This window comes from Topomyia yanbarensis, chromosome 1 (assembly GCF_030247195.1).
Source record: "Topomyia yanbarensis strain Yona2022 chromosome 1, ASM3024719v1, whole genome shotgun sequence".
In the NCBI taxonomy this organism is placed as follows: Eukaryota; Metazoa; Arthropoda; class Insecta; order Diptera; family Culicidae; genus Topomyia; species Topomyia yanbarensis.
In genome coordinates, this window is record NC_080670.1 from 73,846,729 (window position 1) to 73,870,439 (window position 23,711).

The window sequence follows — 23,711 nt, forward strand, 5'->3', positions numbered from 1 at the left end:
TGTGACCCAGTTGTTTGCACTTTGTGAAATTCATGACCCGCGGCACAAACAGACGCACAGGCAGATGAACCTTGTGCAAGAGGACGAAATTTGGCAAAGCGGTACCAGCGAAGGTCACCAGATAAGAGTTTGATTGGGGGTACGTTTTTGAACCATCCCCCGCAACTAATACTGAGTACAAACGTTTGCACTCAAGTATTTTCGCACGTCAAACTCTCATCGGTTACGACGCCTTCGGATTGTACTTTTACAGCTGGAATATACACGTTATAATCCCGCATAAAGTGCTCACAGCAAGCAATATCGTTTGCCTGCTTTGAGTTGGCTAGCAACACCCTTATCTTGTCCGAGCGGACCTTTGAAATTTCGGTCACAGCCGAGAACCGTTCCGTCAGGTCTCTAGAAATCTAAAGAAGATTCAGTGATTTAGTCTTGGGCCGAAAGAAGACCACAAATGGACAAGTTGAGAGTTCTGGATAGCATTTGGGCCGGGGGGGGAGCCTTACAAGCAGCGTTGCCATAGTTGCGGATTTTTCCGCAATCTTGCGGATTTTCCGCAATTTGAAATAGAGTGGCGGATTTTTCTGCGGATTTTCTGCATTTGCGGATTTTTTGCGGATTTTTCATGAATGGTTGGCCTTAATTTTTCAATTTTAAATTGTATGTTTAATCACAATAAGAACATTATATTTTTTTTAATAAATTAAATTATGCAATCATTGGCGTACAGGGATGTAACCGACTTTGACATATAGGAGAACATGGGGAGACTTGACCAGGTTTTCAGCTAAAGCTGCATAACTCTCTAAAAACTTTTCAATGCTTCAAAACTCATTGAGATATAATGTAGAAAGGTAATGTGCGTGCTCATGATTTTTTTACAGAATTTTTAAATTATTTTTGCAAAAGATATAAAAGTTTTTCGGTGAACGTTTTCTCTGGTCAACTGCAGGGAGACTTTACCAAGGCCTGCGGAAACTTGACCAAGCAAAAATTGAAAAACCAGGACAAAAAATATAGACATAAAACATACTGTAATCCTTTTTTCCATATTGTCCAGATCCTCAGGTAACAGTAAAAAATATAAAAGGGTTGCGTTTCATAAATTTCGATTTTTAAATGTATTTCATTTTAAGGATTATCTGTACTGCTTACATTGTATGTTCACACGTTACGAAATTATCCATATTACTGCTAACTTGGACTACTAATACTAAATTATATAGACTGGTATTTTAGGAGGGATTTTTGTGTGACGTGATTAATATTAACAGTAAATACCACAGCGTAGTAAATATCAGAAATTTGGTATCCTTCTTCAGATTATTGTCACTTGGTCAAGTCTCCCCAACATTGGTTCTTACGTTCGATGTCTTGAAAATTTTAGTAATAATAATTCCAATGTTCCGATTAATGTAAAATCGTTTCACTATAAGGAATAAGATGTGATATAAGTACTTTGAATGTAATTATTAGTCAAGTGGATATATCTATACAAAATTTGAAAAAAAATATATAATTTAACTTAAATTTATTAATTACGGAATATTTTCTATAAGAAAAGGATTTTTTATTCCAAACTTTTAAAATTACCTTTTAAAAATTACAAAGCATAGAAAATTTTTTGAAAATTTTTTGGAACCTAATAGACTTCGTCATAGCCAATAATTGAATTCTGCGCTTGGTCAAGTCTTCCATATTCCCCTACTCACTTAACTCAGCTAGGAAATTTCAGAACGAGTAAACAATTGACTTCGAAACGGCAAAGTAAATTTTGGTTGCTGAACCTCAGCGAAATAGTTTCAGCAACCATTGAGAACTCAATAAAAATACATTAAGCGTTGATTATTTTCGACCGTGTTTCTCATCAGCTTGCTGTGGAAAAGCTAAGGCAGACTAGACTGCCGGACTGGCTGACTAATTGGATCTTCTCGTACCTTACGAACCTCGGTGCAACTTGGATCTATACTCTCGGATCCTTTCCACATTTCATCGGGCGTTCCTCAAGGGAGTCATCTCGGACCTCTTCTATTTGTACTCTTTGTGAACGACCTCTGCAGTGAATTATCGTCTTCTAAAGTCATGTATGCTGATGATCTGAAAATTTACCGTGTCATAACAACTATGGTAGACTGTTGTGCATTGCAAATGGACGTCGATAGGATCATTGACTGGAGTGACAGAAACGAAATGAGTGTGAATATTCAAAAATGCAGCACAATCACTTTTTCACGAGTTGGACTCATCAAACGCAACACTATGCATTACACTGGTACGCAGTATTCCAGAATATGGCGTTACTGTTTGGGCTCCTTATCACACCATACATATTAATCGTATCAAACGGGTACAGAAGAACAGGTTTGCACTTCGTCGGTTACCCTGGCAAAATCGTTTCCAGCTTCCTCCATATGAAGATCGCTGTACCCTCATCAATCTCCCTACGTTACGAAACAGAAGGATCTTTCAAAAACGACATTTCATTTTCGACCTTCTGACAGACAACGTAGACTCTCCTGCGCTTCTAGCAAAACTTGACCTCAACGTTCCTGGAAGATCTTTCCGAAGAATTGATTTTTTCCTACGCTCCACACATTGCACGCAGTACAATCCTTTGGATGTTTGCTGTAAACTCTTCAACAGTGTCTGTCATTTGTTTGATTTTAATATTAGTAAAGAATCGTTCAAATTAAAAATAGGTTTAAGTTAGTGTGCGATGTAACTTTTTTTTAATCGACGACAATTCAAGTCTTGAAGTTCGACAAAAAATACTATAAACTGAGATTGTTTCTTCGTTTCCGCTGTACTCGTTGTTTCAACTATTCGCTAAGTATTACTTTAAATTTTTAAGCATTAAAATTCAAAAACACTAAAGTTTTAAAACTTTACAGATTTCAAAGTCTATAATTTTGAAAGTATAATGCTTTAAAATCATATTTATGAATATTTAATTTTTTTGTTTTGAATTTATGAATATTTTTCTTATTGACTTTCAATTTATTAAATTTCAAAATTCTTGGATTCTCAAATTTTTATATTTCCGATTTTTAAATTTTGAGAAGAAATGGAACTTTAAAATATTTGAATTTTAAAGTTTTTAATGTTTAATCCTTTAAACCTTATGTTTTTAAACTTTTTAATTCCCAAATTTTGATATAATTTTTATATCACAAAATTTTCAATTAACATTTTTAAATGCTTAGCTTCTTGAATTCTTAAATATATTTACCATTGAATGTAATTTTTTTAACAATTATATTTTTAAATTTTTATGCATTTCAATTTTTAAAATCAAAAATTTCAAATTAAATGTTTAGGCCTGTAAATTTTTAAATTTCCAATTGAACCTACAAAAAAAATTAATATCTTAATTGTTTATTAGATTTTTAAATCTTCAATTTTTTAAATTTCTGGATTCCAAATTTTTAACTTTTTAAATTTTTGAATCCTCAGATTTTAATATATTTTTTTTAATTTTTATATCTTTCAATTTTCAATTTTTAATTCCTTTAAACTTTTAAACTTTTGAATTTTGAAAAGATTTTCTTTTAGAAGTTTTAAATAACTTATTTTTAATTTCATAGTTTTTAGATTTAAAAAAAATTTAATTTCTAAAATTTTAAATCAAATAACTTGAAATTTTGAAGCATTTTGATTTTTAAGTTCGTGAGTTCCTGAGTTAGATTGTTTTTATTTCGATTATAGACGTTTTAGCCTTGGGGTCATTTGCCTCCTTTCTCAGGATAGAAAAATCTCTTTAGAAAACTCTCTAACTCTATGTGCGAGATTGATAATTGAATCCAAGTGAGCTGCGAACTAGGCTGGGAACGAGGCAAACGATTTATTATCTACGCTATGCCCGCCCCTTTGAATTTGATTGACGCATCCTTAAATTTTTGTGATTTTTGGTCATTTTTCAGTTCAGGGTTTTTTAATTTTTCGATGCTTTTATTTTTTAATCTTCATTGTTTTTTTTATTTTTGGAATTATTTCGGTTTTAATTGTGATTTTTCGATCATTTAATTTTCAATTTTTATATTTCCAATTCATGATTTTTTTAAATGTTCCTTTTTGAAAATTGCTGGTGCGCAGAACTAAATATGCGTCTGGTCGAATTTCCGCAGCTCCTTTAGTTCATTGAGAAAGTGGATTTTCTCCCAAATTCAGCGGCGAGTGTGGAAAAAGTTTTCAGTCAAACATTTGAAAATTGAAAAATAAAAGTTATCCATACATAACGATAATACAATAGATTGTAAAAAAGCTTGAAAAGCCCTTAATGGTGGAAAAATATGGCTTTTATTGCTTGCGGATTTTTGCGGATTTTTACGTCATTCAGTGATAGCAAATTTGCGGATTTTCCAAAATAAATAATGGCAACGCTGCTTACAAGTTGAACCCGATTCAACTTCCATTTGACCATTCGGAGAGGGAACCATTGAAAACGTCAACGCACGGGGTCAGCGCCCGCTCAGACGGAAGAAAGCAATAAATGCGTTACAAAAGACAAAAACCACTTAGCTTTAAACTGATGTCCAACGACGAACCGATCCAGCTTATACAGCTGGCTATTGCTTAATCCTCACACGCGAACAAAAGACTGAGGACCGGACCGAACTGGCAAAATAACCTTGAATGCGGATTAACACTATTCTTTATCGCCTCACACAGCACTACGGACTAGAAAAAAAACAACCTCTGTCTTGATGGAGAGCTCGAAAACGAATTACCGTTTTTGCTTTCATCAGAGTATCGGTTTGAATCACAATTTGCTATGTGATCGCACGCCACAACTTGTAACTCCGGAACCGGAAGTCGGATCGGGATGAAATTAAATAGCCATTTACGGGGACGCAATACTTTTCATTTGAGGCCAAGTTTAGTCGAATCGGTCTAGCCATCTCCGAGAAACCGATATGACTGTTATTCTGAATTTAGATACTTCCGCCGGGGCTTCCGGAACCGATGATGGTGGCCAATGTGGCCAAATAGACTTTGAATGGATGTTAGTGACCTAGTACTACAAATCGAAGCAGTTGTGATCATATTTTGGAAAAATTTTCACCTTTATACATTCATTGCAGAATTTATTAAAATCGACATTTTCTGCCTGTTCGTACTCATCACCCTGTAATTCCGGAACCGGAAGTCGGATCCATTAGAAATTCAATAGCAGCCTATAAGAACGTTGTACCTTTCATTTGAGACTAAGTTTGTCAAAATCGGTTCAGACATCTCTGAGAAAAATGAGTGACATTTTTGGTCACATACACACACATACGCACATACACACACATACATACCTACACACATACATACACACACAGACATTTGCCGAACTCGTCGAACTGAATCGAATGGTATATGTCACTCGGCCCTCCGGGTCTCCGTTAAAAAGTCGGTTTTCAGAGCAATTGTAATACCTTTCTATTGAGAAAGGCAAAAATTTCACCTTTTTTCATTCATCGCAGAATTCGTTAGAATCGAGATTTGCTGCGTGATCGTACGTATCACCCTGTAATTCAGGAACCAGATCTCGGATCCACACAAAATTCAACAGCAGCTGATGGACCTTCCATTTAAAATCAAGTTTGTCAAAATCGGTTCAGAAAATTCCGAGAAACCGATGTGGACAAATCAACAAATTTTGTTTTGTAACCATACTCTTCAACTTGTAATCCGGAACAAGATGTCGGTTGAAAATCAAATTCAATAGCAACCTATGGGAATAGTATACCTTTCATTTGAATCTTAGTTTGAAAAAATCGGTTCAGCCATCTCCGAGAAACCGATGTGGACATTTTGTTAACAAATCCGCACATACACAAACATACATACATGCATACATACATACATACATACATACATACATACATACATACATACATACATACATACATACATACATACATACATACATACATACATACATACATACATACATACATACATACATACATACATACATACATACATACATACATACATACATACATACATACATACATACATACATACATACATACATACATACATACATACATACATACATACATACATACATACATACATACATACATACATACATACATACATACATACATACATACATACATACATACATACATACATACATACATACATACATACATACATACATACATACATACATACATACATACATACATACATACATACATACATACATACATACACACATACACACATACACACATACACACATACACACATACACACATATACACATACACACAGATATTTTGCGATCTCGGCGAACTGAGTCGAATGTTATATGAGACTCGGCCCTCCGGGCCTCGGTTAGAAAGTCGGTTTTTGGAGCAATTGCGTAACCTTTCTATATGAGAAAGGCAAAAGAATAGTATTTAATTAGCTTAATCAGCATGAGTTCAATGTTATCTTGTTAGTTCTGTTATCTTTATGTTGGTGGAATGGGTTTAAAAGTGGAGGGAATGGGGGGTTAGTAGAGCGGGAGTGGAGGGTGCGTCAGAAATCCTTCATCTTATTTTGGTATACGGGGTGGATGAAGGAAATGCGGGCGTGAGGGTGGTCCAAGGGGACGGTAGTGATGAAGGAGGGAGATGTAAGGGCAAGGCGGGGGGGGGGGGGCTGAGGGGCGGCGATGCAATACTCAGCTGCATATTTTGCCTTCCATTTGAGACTTGGTTTGAGAAAATCGGTTCAGTCATCACCGAAGAACCGATGTGACTTTATTTGTGGAATATGCCCGGAATTCCGAACTTCCGGAATCGTCGATAGTGGACAATATATTCAAAGAATGTTTGATTGGCAATCAGTGATCTAGATCTGCGATTAGAAGTAATTTGGTGACCATTTCAATAGTTTTTAGCCTCTGAGGTATTACGATTGTACCGATTTATATGGGAAATTCCAGTGTATCCTTACTAACACCCCTGTAACTCCGGAAGCAAGAGTCAGAACCGAATGAAATTCAGCAGCAGTCAATGGCATTACTGTATCTTTCATTTGAAATCAAGTTGGTAAAAATCGGTAGAGAATTCGTTGTGGAATGGGTGTGATATTAGCTTAGGAACTTGGCGGGTTCCCCGGGGGCGTCATGAACTGTCATAGGTGGCCAATGTGGTCAAAGCTGCTTTGATTGATCATTAGTGATCCAGACCCGCAAACTAGAGTAATGTTACATCAATTTTAATATGTTTTACATCATTTGAACATCATGGTGGTACCAGTTTATATGGGAATTTGCTGTGTGACCGCTCTCTTCAACCCGCAACTCCGGAACCGGAAGTCGGATCAACTAAAAATTCAATAGCAGCTTATGGGAGCGTTATACCTTTCATATGAAACTAAGTTTGCGAAAATCGGTTCAACCATCTCTGAGAAAATTGTGTGAGTTTAAGTGACACACACACATACACACACATACATACATACATACACACACACACACACACACAGACATTTGCCGATCTCGACGAACTGAATCGAATGGTGTATGACACTCGGCCCTCCGGGTCTCGGTTAAAAAGTCGATTTTTACAGTGATTGCATAGCCTTTCTTTATATGAGAAAGGCAAAAAACGAAATCAGTTGCAATGAATGTGATCCGTCAGTGCATTAGCAATGAGTAATATTCGCACTAATTTTTCACATACACATATTGTGATTCTGATGAAGAATGATGTTCATAATGCCTTCGATGGTTATTGAAATGAATAAATTTCTTTTTCCCTTTGAATCTTGATGATTATCATTCATAATTTTCGATTTTTAATAAATTTTCCAAGGGTGCCAGCAACCGACCACATTTTTCAAAATGGTAAAAAATTATCATTTTACTAATTTGGCTATATTTTTTTCAAGTTGATAAAATAAATTAAATTCAATTCATAAGTTGTTAGCTAAGGCCTCTAGCTTTCCATTGGTATGCTTATTCCCATATATTATTCAATTGGAGTAATGTTGTGAGCTAAAAACAAAAGTGTGCCGACAACCGAACACATTCCCCTCTATATAAGTATATATATATATATATATATATATATATATATATATATATATATATATATATATATATATATATATATATATATATATATATATATATATATATATATATATATATATATATATATATATATATATATATATATATATATATATATATATATATATATATATATATATATATATATATATATATATATATATATATATATATATATATATATACCCAAATCGAAGAACTAAGCATTGTCAACACTATCTACCTTAACTGGGTGCCCGGAGATTCCGGTTATTGAAAATGAATGGGCTGACGAATTGGCCAGGGCAAATTCAGCGATTGACTTCGTTGGTCCTGAGCCCGCCCTGCCAATTTCGTCAGAAGACAATGGATAAGAGAAAAATACCTGGGCTTCTTCCGAGCACCTCAATTATTGGAGAAATCTACAAAGGAGTCGCCAAACAAAGGCGTTTCTAGAACAACCGTGCTCAGTGATTTCGAAAAATTTACATTTATTGAAGCTCCACTGCGCTATGCTGATGATGGCGTAAACCGGCCACTGCAAACTCAATTATCACATAGCAACTATTCAGCGTGCTGAGTCTTTTTCATGTGATCTTCGTGAATCCGACTACAGAACCTCATACAGTGGCGGATCCAGGGGGAGGGTCTTGGGGGTCCGGACCCCCCCCCCGAAAATTTTTAACATTTTGTGAATTTTTAAAAAAGTTTCTTTTTTAAATTCATTCTAAGTTCAAAATCTTTGCAAACCAGATTTGATTACCAAAACTGATTTTAATTAAATGAGGGTATTACATATTACGTATTGTAAAATTAACATTTTAAAGTCGAAATTTTGGACCCCCTCCGAAATTTTTTTCTGGATCCGCTCCTGACCTCATATCATCTGATAAACAACTGTCCAGCAGTAGCACAATTGCGATTTCGAGTTTTCGGCCGTCCTTACATAGACATACAATGTTTGGGCAACCGAAACTAAGAGACATATTAATGTTTCTTATCCAATGTGGTAAAGAGCTTTAAGTTTACTCGCAAATTAATAACATATATAAATCAAATTAGCTCAGCTCAATAAATGAAGAATTACGCTATAAAAAGTTATAAAATTAAGAAAATAAATTAAATAAATCCAAACTAGAGGAAATGAATCTAACAACTGACTGAAAAGAATTAATAAAATTAATAAAATGAACAGAATGAATAAATTGAATAAAATGAACAAATTGAATAAAATTAATAAACTGAATAAAACAGTGTTAAAAAAAACTTGTAAAATTAATAAAATAAAATAAATTGTGTAAAATTAATAATTTAGATGTAATGCATAAAATGAAAGGCTGGAAAAAATTGTTACATTATTGAAATGAAGAAACCGAATAAAGTGTATAAACTGGAAACAATGAACAAGCAAAAAAAAAATGAATGGACAATGCATAAAATGAAAACAGTGAATAAAAGAAGTTAAATGAAAAATGTACAAAGCCGCTATATAAGCTAAGTATCTTTTTTTTTCTCATTTCCCTTTCCCCCGATCTGTCGCTACTTCTTAGATCCCTTTCCCCTGAATATAAGTTTCATCTCTCGTTTACACCACGTGCTATCCTCGTGCCTAAATGGCCGAGGGCGAAGTAACATTGGATGGGAATGATATTCCCATGGATATACCGGATAAACCCGAAATTACTCCCTCCCCTGATTCCCCCAGTCCTCCTCGTATTAAAACATACCCACCCAGTTCAACTGGGCCCTGGGTGGTCTATTTCCGGCCCATTACGAAATCGCTTAATATTTTAGAGATCTCACGGGAGCTGACTGCTAACTACCCGGCCGTAGCTCAGATAACACGTGTTAGAGCTAATAAGATACGCATATTAGTGAATGACCTCGACCAGGCAAACCAGATTGCTCGCAGCGAGCGCTTTACAAAGCAATTTAAGGTGTATATACCTTGTTTGGCAGTGGAGATCGACGGGGTCGTTGCCGAACCGGGTTTGAAGTGCGAAGACGTGTTGAAGTATGGAGTTGGTTGCTTTAAGGACCCCTCACTTGAACATGTGAAGATTCTGGAATGCAAGCAATTGTATTCAGCAAAAACTGAGAATAATAAGACAACTTATTCATTGTCAGACTCGATTCGGGTGACTTTTTCCGGGTCTTCCCTCCCCAACTATGTCCTCCTGGATAAGGTTCGTCTACCGGTTCGCCTGTTTGTACCGCGGGTAATGAACTGCAGCAATTGCAAGCAGCTGGGCCACACAGCCACCTATTGTGGCAATAAGAAAAGGTGCGGCAAATGCGAGGGAGAACATGAGGATGACGCTTGCAGTGGAGAAACTGAGAAGTGTATTTACTGCGGGGGCCTTCCGCATGATCTTAAATCATGCCCCGCGTACAAACAGCGCGGGGATAAAATTAAGCGCTCCCTTAAGGAACGCTCGAAGCGCTCTTATGCAGAAATTTTTAAGAATGCTTCGCCATCTGTCCCTTCCGAAAATTCCTTTGCTCTTTTGGCTGGCGTTGAGCAAGAATCTGACGACCCACAAGAGGGAACATCTTTGGTTAACCCAGGGGAGTCCAGGAAGAGGAAAAATCAAGCTTCCCCTAGATTGCCTCGTAAGGGTGCCAAGGTGTCGTCCACTCAGAGTGCGCCAACTACAATCAATAAATCCAACGGAAGTGATGCACTAAAGCCGAAGCAATTTGCTCCAGGACTTGGAAATTTTAATTCTAACAAGGAGTATCCACCACTTCCAGGGACACCAAAAACCCCAAGTGTTCCCTTTTTTCAAACAAATACTCAGTCCAGTAGCGGACTAATGAAATTTTCTGACATAGTGGACTTAATTTTCACAGCTTTCAATGTTACTGATCCTCTTAAAAGCATTCTGATACATTTTCTCCCTATGGTGCAAACATTTTTGAAACAGTTGACTGCTAAATGGCCCCTCCTTGCAGCGATCACTGTCCTACAGTGGAATTGCAGAAGTATCCTCCCGAAAATCGATTCCTTCAAATTCTTACTAAACAGTTTAAAATGTGATGTTTTCGCATTATGTGAAACTTGGTTAACTTCCGATATAAATCTCAACTTCCACGACTTTAATATAATCCGTCTGGATCGAGAAAACCCTTATGGAGGAGTACTTTTGGGGATCAAAAAGTGCTATTCTTTCAACCGAATTAACCTACCTTCGACACCAGGCATTGAAATTGTCGCTTGTCAAGTTCTAATCAAAGGTAAAGACCTTTGCATTGCTTCCATCTACATTCCTCCTAGAGCCTCGGTAGGGCACCGAACGCTTTGTAATATCACGGAATCCTTACCGGCACCGCGGCTAGTTCTGGGAGACTTTAACTCGCACGGTACGGTATGGGGCTGTCTTCATGATGATAATAGATCAACATTAATCCAAGATCTTTGCGACAATTTCAACATGACCATCTTAAACACGGGAGAAATGACGCGGATTACTACACCACCAGCACGCGCAAGCGCGTTGGATTTATCACTATGCTCGACATCGCTACAGTTAGATTGCAGGTGGAAAGTGATCCCTGATCCCCACGGTAGCGATCATTTGCCTATCGTGATTTCAATTGCTAACGGTTCAAGACCATCGGAAACAATCAATGTCTCGTATGACCTCACACGGAACATTGATTGGAAGAGTTACGCGACCGCGATATCCGTTAAAATCGAATACACTCAAGAACTTCCTCCGGAGGAAGAGTACAGGTTTTTGGCTGGCTTGATTCTCGACAGTGCGAATCAAGCTCAGACTAAACCAGTACCCAGCGCGAATACCCATGGACGGTCTCCCACCCTGTGGTGGGATAAAGAGTGCTCAGAGCTGTACGCGGAAAAGTCCACTGCATATAAGGCCTTCCGGGAAGACGGGTTACCCGCTAGCTATCTACAGTACGCGTCGTTAGAAAGGCGAATGAAGAGTCTAATGAAAGCCAAAAAACGCAGTTATTGGCGCCGGTTCGTCGACGGGTTAACGAGAGAAATGAGCACTCTTTGGGGTACGGCTCGACGTATGCGTAACCGTAGTAGTACCAACGAGAATGTGGAATATTCAAACCGTTGGATATTCGCTTTCGCCAAGAAGATCTGTCCGGACTCTGTCCCGGTACAGAAAACGTGCCGCGCCGCGTCTCCTCACGATACCGCGAACGAAACACCGTTTTCGATGGTGGAGTTCTCACTTGCTCTCTTATCATGCAACAATAACGCCCCAGGGTTAGACAGAATCAAATTCAACTTGCTGAAGAATCTGCCTGACACTGCAAAAAGGCGCTTGTTGAATTTATTTAACAAGTTTCTTGAGGGTAACATTGTCCCTCATGACTGGAGGCAAGTGAAGGTCATCGCCATCCAAAAACCAGAAAAACCAGCCTCCGACCACAACTCGTATCGGCCGATTGCAATGCTGTCCTGTATTCGGAAGTTGTTCGAGAAAATGATCTTGTATCGCCTCGACAATTGGGTTGAAGCAAATGGCTTACTGTCAGATACACAATTTGGCTTCCGCAAAGGCAAAGGGACGAACGATTGCCTTGCGTTGCTTTCTACAGAAATCCAAATGGCCTATGCTAACAAAGAGCAGATGGCATCAGTCTTCTTGGATATTAAGGGGGCTTTTGACTCAGTTTCTATCAACATTCTGTCAGAGAAGCTGCACCAGCATGGTCTTTCGCCAATTTTAAATAACTTTTTGCTAAACCTGTTGTCTGAAAAGCACATGCACTTTTCGCATGGCGATTTAACAACATTGCGATTTAGCTACATGGGTCTTCCCCAGGGCTCATGTCTAAGTCCCCTGCTCTACAATTTCTATGTGAATGACATTGACGATTGTCTTGCCAATTCATGCACGCTAAGGCAACTTGCAGACGACGGCGTGGTCTCTGTCACAGGGCCCAAAGCTACCGACTTGCAAGGACCATTACAAAATACCTTGGACAATTTGTCTGCTTGGGCTCTTCAGCTGGGTATTGAGTTCTCCACGGAGAAAACTGAGTTGGTTGTTTTTTCTAGGAAGCGTGAGCCGGCGCAACACCAGCTTCTATTAATGGGTGTAACGATCAATCAGGTTTTCACATTTAAATATCTCGGGGTATGGTTCGACTCTAAAGGTACCTGGGGATGTCACATTAGGTATCTGAAACAGAAATGCCAACAAAGGATCAATTTTCTCCGAACAATAACTGGAACATGGTGGGGTGCCCACCCAGGAGACCTGATCAGGTTATACCAAACAACGATATTGTCGGTGATGGAGTTCGGGTGTTTCAGTTTCCGCTCCGCTGCGAACATACACTTCATCAAACTGGAGAGAATCCAGTATCGTTGCTTGCGCATTGCCTTGGGTTGCATGCACTCGACCCATACGATGAGTCTCGAAGTGCTGGCGGGCGTTCTTCCGCTAAAAAATCGATTTTGGGAACTCTCATATCGATTGCTCATCCGATGCGACATTCTGAACCCGTTGGTGATTGAAAACTTCGAGAGGCTCGTCGAGCTTAATTCTCAAACCCGATTTATGGCCTTGTACTTCGACTACATGGCACAGAGCATTAACCCTTCTTCATATACTCCCAACCGTGTTCGTTTCCTAGATACTTCTGATTCTACTGTGTTCTTCGACACATCCATGAAGGAAGAGATTCGTGGAATCCCGGACCATATACGCCCGCAAGTGATCCCCAATATATTTTATAATAAATTCCGAGAAGTCGACTGTGACAAAATGTTCTACACTGACGGATCAAATCTCGATGGGTCCACTGGCTTCGGTATCTTCAACAATACTATCACCGCTTCATTCAAGCTCAATGATCCCGCTTCAGTTTACGTCGCAGAGTTAGCTGCAATTCAGTACACCCATGGGATCATCGACACTCTGCCCACAGATCACTACTTCATCATTTCGGACAGCCTCAGCTCCATCGAGGCTCTTCGTGCGATGAAGCCCAAAAAGCAATTCCCATATTTCCTGGGGAAGATACGGGAGTCCTTGTGTACGTTATCTGAAAAATCTTATCAAATTACCTTTGTTTGGGTCCCCTCTCATTGCTCTATTCCGGGCAATGAAAAGGCCGACTCATTAGCAAAGGTGGGCGCATTAAATGGTGACATATATGAAAGACCAATCTGCTTCAACGAATTTTTTAGTATTTGTCGTCAGAGGACACTCAGCAGTTGGCAAACCTCGTGGAGCAATGGTGAACTTGGACGATGGCTACATTCCATTATCCCAAAGGTATCAACGAAGCCTTGGTTCAGGGGGATGGATGTGGGTCGGGATTTTATTCGTGTAATGTCCCGACTTATGTCCAACCACTACACCTTGGATGCGCATTTGCGGCGTATTGGGCTTGCGGAGAGTAGTCTGTGCGCTTGTGACGAGGGCTATCACGACATCGAGCACGTTGTCTGGGTATGCGCCGGGTATTTGGACGCCAGGTCTCAGTTAAAGGATTCCCTTCGGGCCCGAGGTAGACCACCCAATGTCCCAGTCCGAGATATGCTGGCAAATCGTGATTTCCCCTATATGTCCCTTATTTATACTTTCATAAAAACGATAAATATCCCAATTTAGCCCCTTTCTTTTTATTTCTCGTTTTAGAAGTTTTCTCCTGCCTTTTGGGACCGATCAGCTCCAGACTGCAACTATGTAACCGCCGTCGCACTTACCACTACGGAAACTGAAGCGAGAGCGACTCGAGGTCTGATGACTTTTGAAGGATTCCCCGCGGGTCCGAAGAATACCATCCGCCAATCCGACCTACTAGACTGAGGCGCTAATTTGGCTCGCTGATCTCCCGTTTGCCCGAAAGTTGCAAGTTTTGCTCTTCTCTCCCGGTCACCATCTACGCTTTCTCTCCCCTGTCCTTGATACAACTGCTTCTACAGCCCCCTCTGAATATCTTGACCAAGCATAAGTCTCCGCTATAAAAGTTCTAATTTGTATTCTGTATTCCTAGTTTTAATATAGTTGTAATTTTACCTCTTTGTTAAAACTATTGTCCCTCATCTTGTAAATAGAATTGTATCCCTAGTTTTAAAACACCGGTGAATTTTCTCATAAACATTTGTTCCCACTTTTGTGTACCAAACTATATTGTTAGTTTTAAGATAACTGTAAATATTTCCTAAAAAACTATTACTATTGAATTCCTTGTTTTAAAATTTTTCATAAAAAAAATCTTTTGCTCCCTCTCTTGTATATAGAATCTTATTACTAGTCTTAAGATAGCTGTAAAATTTTCCTTTAAAAAAAAAAATTCACCATTGTAACCTCCTAGTTTTAAAATATCCAAAATGTAAAAACAAAAGAATTTGGCACCGCCAAGCTAACGCATTTGTGCCTATCAAATAAACGAAATGAATAAAAAAAAAATTAATCAGATTGAGTTCCGCTGCAGCAGTGCTGCCAGGGATAGTTTCTATTAATGGTGAAAATGATATTTTGGAATATTTTCCTAGCCTGGCAATATTGTTGAAAACTGATTGAACTTTCCAATTTAGACTGCCTTCAACTACCTTTTTCATGCAATCGGACTAGATCGGAAGGTAAATATTGAGCAGCTTCTAGCACTGCGAAAGAGCACCTATCATTATTAAATCAGGTTTTTAGTGTTTCATGACACCAACAGTTCTAAAGGGAAAATAGTTTTGGAACTCTACATGCGGTAGAAAAAAGTTGGTCAAGCAATGCTTAAAAAGATTCTGATAAGAGACCTGGAAGTCACTGGAGGCGATTTCAATTCTTGGGTAGTTCAAGCAAAGATGGATGTTAAGCTATGTAAAGAGAGCGCCAGCAGTACTTCTCGCTGAGGTGGCAGGGAACCCGTCATCTACGTAACATTTGATAGCCCTTCGCTGGTGACAAACCTGAGTGGGAGGGTTTGCGTAGATTACATGCGTAGTGATCGCCTGACAATGTGGTACGACAATGGTCAACTAAATGATGCTACAAGAATAAGGACAAAGTTCTCTTCGTGGAGGTGCAAAGTGCCCTCTTCTAACATGAATGAGGATTAAAAAACTTGAGCTGTGATATATGGCACCACCACGTAAATTAAACCGGAGCCAAGAAACAAACGACCCCCAGGTTACTTACTTTAACTTTTTCTAGTATTCGAGTAATCGAATTATTTACCCCGGAAAGTCGAAGCCCCGGGTAATCGAGTTTGATCTGTATTGCAAAAGACACACTATGTCGTTGAATTCTTGCACAAATAGCTATAAAACAAATTATACATGCAGGTAACATTTACATTTACCATAATATAAAAATTTACCCTTACTATTTTATTTTCAATTTCTTTGTGAATGAAGCGAAAATTCATAACACAAAAAAAAGTTTGACTCGATAATCAGGGTGACTCGACTATCCGGGGTGAGATTTTTTTCGAAATCCCGGAATAATCAAGTCCGACCTGAACCAAGAATTGGCACTCGTACATCCATCGGAAATTAAAAATTCGAAAAGGATATTCAATTATCTAGTCCTTGACCCAATCGGTTTCAAAAAATATTATTACAGTAGGGTTCCGTTTTGGCAACAATTTTTTTTTCAGTTGCCCAAACCGGAACCGTGCCAAAAATGAAAACTTATTTTTAAAGTTTGGATTTTCAATTTACGACTTCAAAAATGTTTCAAAGATTTTTAATCATATGTGAAATGGAATTAGATGAAAGAAACAAATAAACAAATTCAATTTTATTCGTGTTTTTCAGTCTTTTCCAGTAGAATTCTCACAATCTTCGCGCACTTCTCGAGTGCAATGCCCCTCATTACGGAGGTGTAAAATATTATTTAATTCGAATCGCTGTTCTTCAGCCCACTGGACGTCGAAACTCAAACAGTTCACTGCAAAGTAGTGTTGATTTCGCTCCTGGGGCAGCTATTTCATCTTTCTGAAAATTAATTAACAATTTTGATTATAAAACACAGCTCTTTCAAAAAATAAATAAATTTATTAATTTTTCAAAACTCGCAGATCTTTCAAATGGAATTGATGAAATGAAAGTCGATGCAATGCTTTAAGATATTTAGGTGCGAAGAAAACCATTTTTGTTGTAAAAATCACCTGTAACTGCCCAAACAAAAATGATTGAATCATCAGTGCTACGGTAAAATGTGCTCCAATGAAAGTTCAAAAAATCACTTGAACAATGCATTTGCGAGAAATTAACACATCAAAAGATAATATAATTAAAATTAAATTTCACACATCCAAACCGTCGATACTTTGAACACCCTAACCGCAAGGACCACTCTAATTCCATTCATTTGAATGGTCAGCTTTCGATATGTACCAATAATAACACTAGTTTACAAATTTTGAGATAATTGCATGAAGTTAAGAAAAAAGGTGTTTTCTATGTCAATTTTGGGTCACTGAGCACGAAAATCATATCCATTTTCTTTTTCAAAGAACTGTTTTTGTGATTTTTCGAAAAAGGTGTTTTTGGGCACTTTTTGCAGTTTTTGGTCAATATCTCAGGAACAAATCTTCCGATTAACACAAATGACTCACCATTCGAAAGGTATTGATGTGCTCATTCCAAAAATGTATAACATGTTAGGATAAATTATCAAAAATTTGTGGTTGAGAGCAACCAAAGTCAAAAAAAGTAGTGTTTGGTAAAATTACTATTTTTTAGTTGATTTTTCATAAAAAAATAAATCAGCAAAAAAATATTTTAAAATCTTATGTGACAGACACACTTCTCACGTGAATTTTAAGCCTAAGATCACAAAAATCCGACAAAAACTGGTGATGTTATTAAGCACCGAGTGAAAATTGCTCTGTTTTTCACATATCTCTTTTGGTCTTAAATAAGATTACACTAGTTTACATGAAAAATGAAGTTACAAGAAAAAGTGTTTTCTAGATTAATTTTGGGTCGCTGAATCCGAAAATGATACTCTATTTCTCTTTCAAAGAAGTTCGAGTTTAAAAAAACGTTTTTCTTTTGCTTCCGCTTTTTTGTTTTTGCTCTCTTTTTCATTACAGAAAAACAGTTTTTCATATTTTCAGAATCTAATGTGACAGATTTTAACAATTTTAAGGTAATCGCGATAACCTAAGAAGAAAGGTGTTTCCTCAGTTAATTTTGGATCACTGAATACGTAAACCAAGTCCATTTTTTCTTCAAAGAAGCATTTTCAAGATTTCTTTGAAAAAGGTGTTTTTGGGCACTATTTTAGTTATTTGTCAATATCTTGTTCAAATAGGATCCGATCGAAACAGTTCGAAAGGTATTGATGTGCCCTTTCCGAAAATGTATAATATGCGTAGATCAAATCTCGACAAACATATGATTACGGCTTAAAAGCCAACTGTCGAAATTCTCCTTTGAAAGGAAATTTCAGACAAACTGTTACCCGCCAATCACAGATATTTATAGTAAACAAAAGAAAAAAAATTTCTCTTGCATTAACTGCATTAACGGTTTGTCCGGAATTTCCTTTCAAAGAGAATTTTGATAGTTGGCTTTTGAGCCGTAATCGTATGGTTGTCGAGAAATGTACATTTATTATGATTACAATCGACCAAAAAAGTAAAGTAAAAAGTAAGGTAAAGTCTAAAAAGTCTAATAAAGTAAAAAAGTAAAAAAAGTCTAATGTTCGACCTTTTTTTAAAAAAATGCATATTTCTAGTATTTTTTTATAATAAATTAAGGACAGAAGAAAATGTTTTTAGAATCTAATGAGATAAATAATCTTTTTGCATAAATTTTAATCCAATGGTCACAAAAGTCGGATGAAAAATGTAGATGATATGAAGCACTGAGTGAAAATTGTAACTTTTTATTTTTCGCACAATCATACTTTCGACTGAAATAATCTTCTATACTTGATAGTTATTGTTTGTCTTCTTGAGCTTGCATCCATCCATCCTGCGGCATTTTAATGGTTTTGGATATTTCATTGTACAACTAAGTGCTTTTTTTAAAATGTGGAAATATCGTTTGAAAAGTTTTGTTTTGTCTGTAGTGAGTACATATTTTACGAATTAAAAGAATTTTCGCCTTCTGCTTGAACAGGCTTCACAGCAGATTCTCAGTTCACAGAATATTACGTGGCTATCCCGATCAGTAACACGTAACAGAAATATTTCAAAACTATATCTCGCATTGTTACTTGTTATAAATTTCTGTTATTTTAACTACTAACGAGACCAAATTTATAACAAAATATTAACTACTAACGAGACCAAATTTATAACAAAATATGTTACAGAAATTATGTTCTGTTATAATCTTGTTACTTCATTCTGATCGACTATAGTGCTACGATTCCACTGAGACTCCTTCCCGATAGGGACTCGAATATTTGACGAGTGGCTTATGAGACAAGTGCTACACCCTCTAAACCGCCGCACCAGGGCTGGGTCCGCTAAAATCATAAAATTTCCATTTCGATCAATGTGCCATAGCATCAACATTTTCCATCCGATGTTAGGGATATTAGGCTTAAAATTAACATAAACATATTATCTGTCATCTTAGATTCTAAAAGGTCCGAAAAAAAAAATATTTTTTGGTAAAAAAATCATTTAAAAATGAGTAACTTCAAAAAATGGTCAAAAATGCACTTTTTTTTAACCTTTGGTCGCTTGCAGCACTAAAAATTTTACATGTGATCGACACTTATTATATGTTTTTGGAAAGGGCATCTCGGCACCTTTCAACCTGCGTAATGAATAAATGAATTGAATGATTTTGATACGAAATATTGACTAAAAACTACAAAAAGTTCTCAAAAACGAGTTTTTTGAAAAAATCACAAAATCGCTTCTTTGAACAAAAAAATGAATATTGTTTTCGTGTTCAGCGACCCAATATTAGTCTAAAAAATACTTTTTCTTGTAAACTAGTGTAATCGAAAGAGAAAGAGGCTCGTAATGTTACTAAGGTTCTATTGAAAATTTTCTTCCGAACTAGTCTTACTATGCAGTGTAGTGCATTCCTCTACACTAGACTCTTAAAGTGCACTGACTCTAGGTCTTACTATAAAAATTGATACCGTCAGACACTAGGTACCCTGTTTCCAGTTATATTATACATAAATAATACATTTCTACACTTATTGTAATCATTCAATACAACACATGTAGTGTAAAATACAGTTAATCCTTAGATGCATAACGCTGTTTTAAAACAACATTGCGAAAAACGTCTCAAAATCATAACAGTATTGAATTGAAACTATGAGACAATTTTCACAAAACTTGAAAAAAAGGATTTGCGCCTTTGACGGTTAATATGACTCCCATGTTTGGAAATAAAATCAAATGTGATATCAACTGATACAAAAAATATCACATTTTTTAAAGACTAACTATGTACAATAAAAATGTTGCCAAAGACGGAACCCATTTGTTGCCAAAATCGGAGTGTGCCGAAAAGGGAGCATGCCAAAAACGGAACGTGCCAAAAACAGAATCTTACTCTATAAACAAAATGGATTTGAACAAAACAACCAACCGCGATTGAATTCAGAAACCCTACATTTTATGGTGGGAAATAACGCCGAGGCTTCACCGTACACGGGATCAAGTTCGTTCCTTATCGCTGCTGTCTTTGAATCTTACAAATGAAGAAAGCCTTATAATCGAGACTTATTGAAAATGCCCCGTAGTTGACGAGGTGTTCAAACACGTTAACTTTAAGAGGCATACAAAACTACTGCTCGTAAAATCCTGAAAAAATATATTCCTTGTTCGCCATCTGGCGATAGTGCAAACTTTGTTTTGAAACCCTGATTTGTCAGGGTCTTTTCAAACCCTTCTCGTAAGCTCTTACCAAACATTGCAAATGCATCCCAGAATTTCAAAAGATGCAGGCGCTATCTAGATGCACGTCCGCTCTGAACAGGAGCAGAAACCGGATGGGGTCCGAAATTTTAATTTTCAAATGTTCATTGTGCAATATGTAATATGTAATACCCTCATTTAATTAAAATCAGTTTTAGTGGTCGAAGCTGGTTTGGAATGATTTGGAATTTAAAACGAATTTAAAAAGAAACTTTTTTAAACTTCTCGGGAAGCTAGAATTTTTCGGGGGGTCCGGACCAGATTCGTATAGGTAAAAATTAACATCTACATAAAAAATTAGTTAACTTAAATTTTACCCAATTTTTTCATGGTAGAATAAAACTACCCACCCCCAATTTTAAAATTGTAAGTATTTAGAATGGTGCGTACTGTTTGATTTTCACATTTGCTCTTTAATTGTGAAAATGGCATCGAAGCAAGAGGAGCAACAGAGTAACATTCTGCTCGCGCATCGCGAAAATCTGAAATTTTTGTGCAGGAGTCCCTGGAAAAAACGTACGCTACCTTTGGGACCGTTCATAAACCACGTAGACCGAAATTTGTGAATTTTTAACCCCCCTTCCCCCGTAGTAGACCTTAGTAGACTTTTGCTACCCCCCCCCCCCCTCACGCCAAAAGTCTACGTAGACTTTTATTTTTTTTTATTCGCGGGAAATTAGCAAGAAGCACATTATAATGTTCAATTAAAAATTAGCCTTCAGATTTATTTCAAGCTTTTTAAATATTAAAGAAAGGTTTTTCACATTGTTTTTTGTCTATGATTGATCAAATCAATTAATACCAAGAGACAACCTTGCGCGGAAGATACAGAGGAGAATGTATCGCTACCGATTGCCAACGAATCCACGGAAAACCAACCCAAAAAAGAACTTTCAATACCAATATTTGAACCACAAACGGTTGCCAAATTCGTGGCAGCTGTTCAGTCCATATTGACAACTGCCAAAGCAGCATCCAGCACCCCTGAAACAACTGTAAATAACATCGGTGATGAAGATAATAAGAATGACGACGGATTTACATTGGTCACCCGTAAGTGCAAGAAGCAGGAAAGAGCATCTGGTCGCGAGCACCAAGGCAATTTTAACGATGATGACCTTGATGTGGAGGACAGGGGAGAATTAAACGGTCCCCATGACGCAGTAGGCGAACCGCGAAAGAAGGTCTCCGCTCGCAATAAAAAGTTGCGCGCACGAGATCCAACGGACAAACAATAATATTTGTTTTTATTTTTATTTTTTACATATTGTAAACACATAAGAGATCCACGGCTCCGTTAAGCTACCGCTATGAGCCGTGTCAAATAAACGAAATTAAAAAAAAAAATTAATACCAATTCAAGGTGCTTTCCAACGTTTGTGTAGCGGAATACTTCTTTTTAAGGTTAGTCACTCAAGTATATGTAAAAAGATATATTGCTATAACTAGTTCAAATTTTGGCCGAAGTGCGACCAACACCAACAATGCAGAATTGCCAAACATTTTTTGAGTCTTACTGGTGCATTCAAAATTATGAAACTATAAGAAACAATTACAAAATAATACTGTCGATGTGTACTGTCATCTAGACTAAAATAATAAACCAAACATGCACACAAATTTCAATATTTCCAAGATAATAAGATAGTTTAAATTGCCTTATTTAATTAAGGGAACGAAGCTAAAATCTTCCCAAAAATATTTATTTTTCTTATGTAATTAATAGCCATATCACCTGAGAGTATTATCGCAAAGTATCAAAGTTTAACTCCGAATATTTTCGAAGATAAATATAGTACAACCGGTTTGCACGGAGTTGCGTAGGGTCAAGAGGTAAAATTTAACGGGTGTTTAAAGATTTTGAAATCAGTGTAAATGATTGCAAGAGAAACTGATTAAGTGGAGTAAACACTTTGTTGTAGAAGTTTAACTACACTATTGCTTTAGCTACCGAAATCAATAAATAAAAAATAAAAAAATTAATCCACTTATTGTTAAAAATCGGGTGTTTTGTTGTTACAATGGTGGTTGTAATGCTTAACTTTGACCATTTTCTAACTTTTTATGGTTAGTGCATTTAATGGTCCATGCATGTCTGCTAACTAGTGGTGTCTCAGATGATTTCACACGTCTTTGGATCTGTCATTTTGTATTATTCCTAAATCAAAACTACATCAAAATAGACGCAAAAAACAACAACGTGTGAGGTTGTCCAAAAAAATCGTGGCATCTGGGTTAAGTGGTCGCTTAACGAGTAGTTACCTCAATAGTGTACTGCACAGCAAAAAAAATCTTGTAACTTGCCAGATGCACATTAAAGGAGCGTCCCAATTCACATAAATTTACATTTAATTACATGTAAAGATGTGAGTTGTTCGGCTTTAACTAGTTCATGTAGTCTGAGTTTTAAATCAAATAAGTCATAATATTTGATTTCATCAGCACATGTAAAATCTTATTATCAGACAGAAAAATACGTTGCTATGTTGTTTACGTCAAATGTAATTTTCATTTTTTCTAAGGGTGTAGCTTTGAAGTGTCTGCCTAAAAACACCTAGCTGAATAGACCGATATTTAAATCTCATTTATAATTAGTAATACGAGAATAACAAAAAATAAAAGTCTGCGTAGACTTTTTCAAAGACCCCCCCCCCTCCCCCTCGTAGACAAACGTAAACTTTTGCCAGACCCCCCCCTCCGTCACCCCTATGAGTCTACGTGGTTTATGAACGGCCCCTTTCCTCAAGCAACACAATTATTTCGTACTGTTTGCCCTGATTCGGCAACTTGCCATCATCAAAATGAGGACATAAACCCTCCCTGAGGACAT

The 23,711-nt window shown here is 37.0% G+C and overlaps 1 protein-coding gene across 2 annotated transcripts in view; it reads left to right on the top strand.

Annotated features, from left to right (window-relative positions):
* The window catches only part of LOC131677944 (protein unc-13 homolog 4B-like), a 207,705-nt gene that overhangs the window by 20,886 nt on the left and 163,108 nt on the right, over positions 1 to 23,711 (top strand). The window lies entirely within an intron of this gene.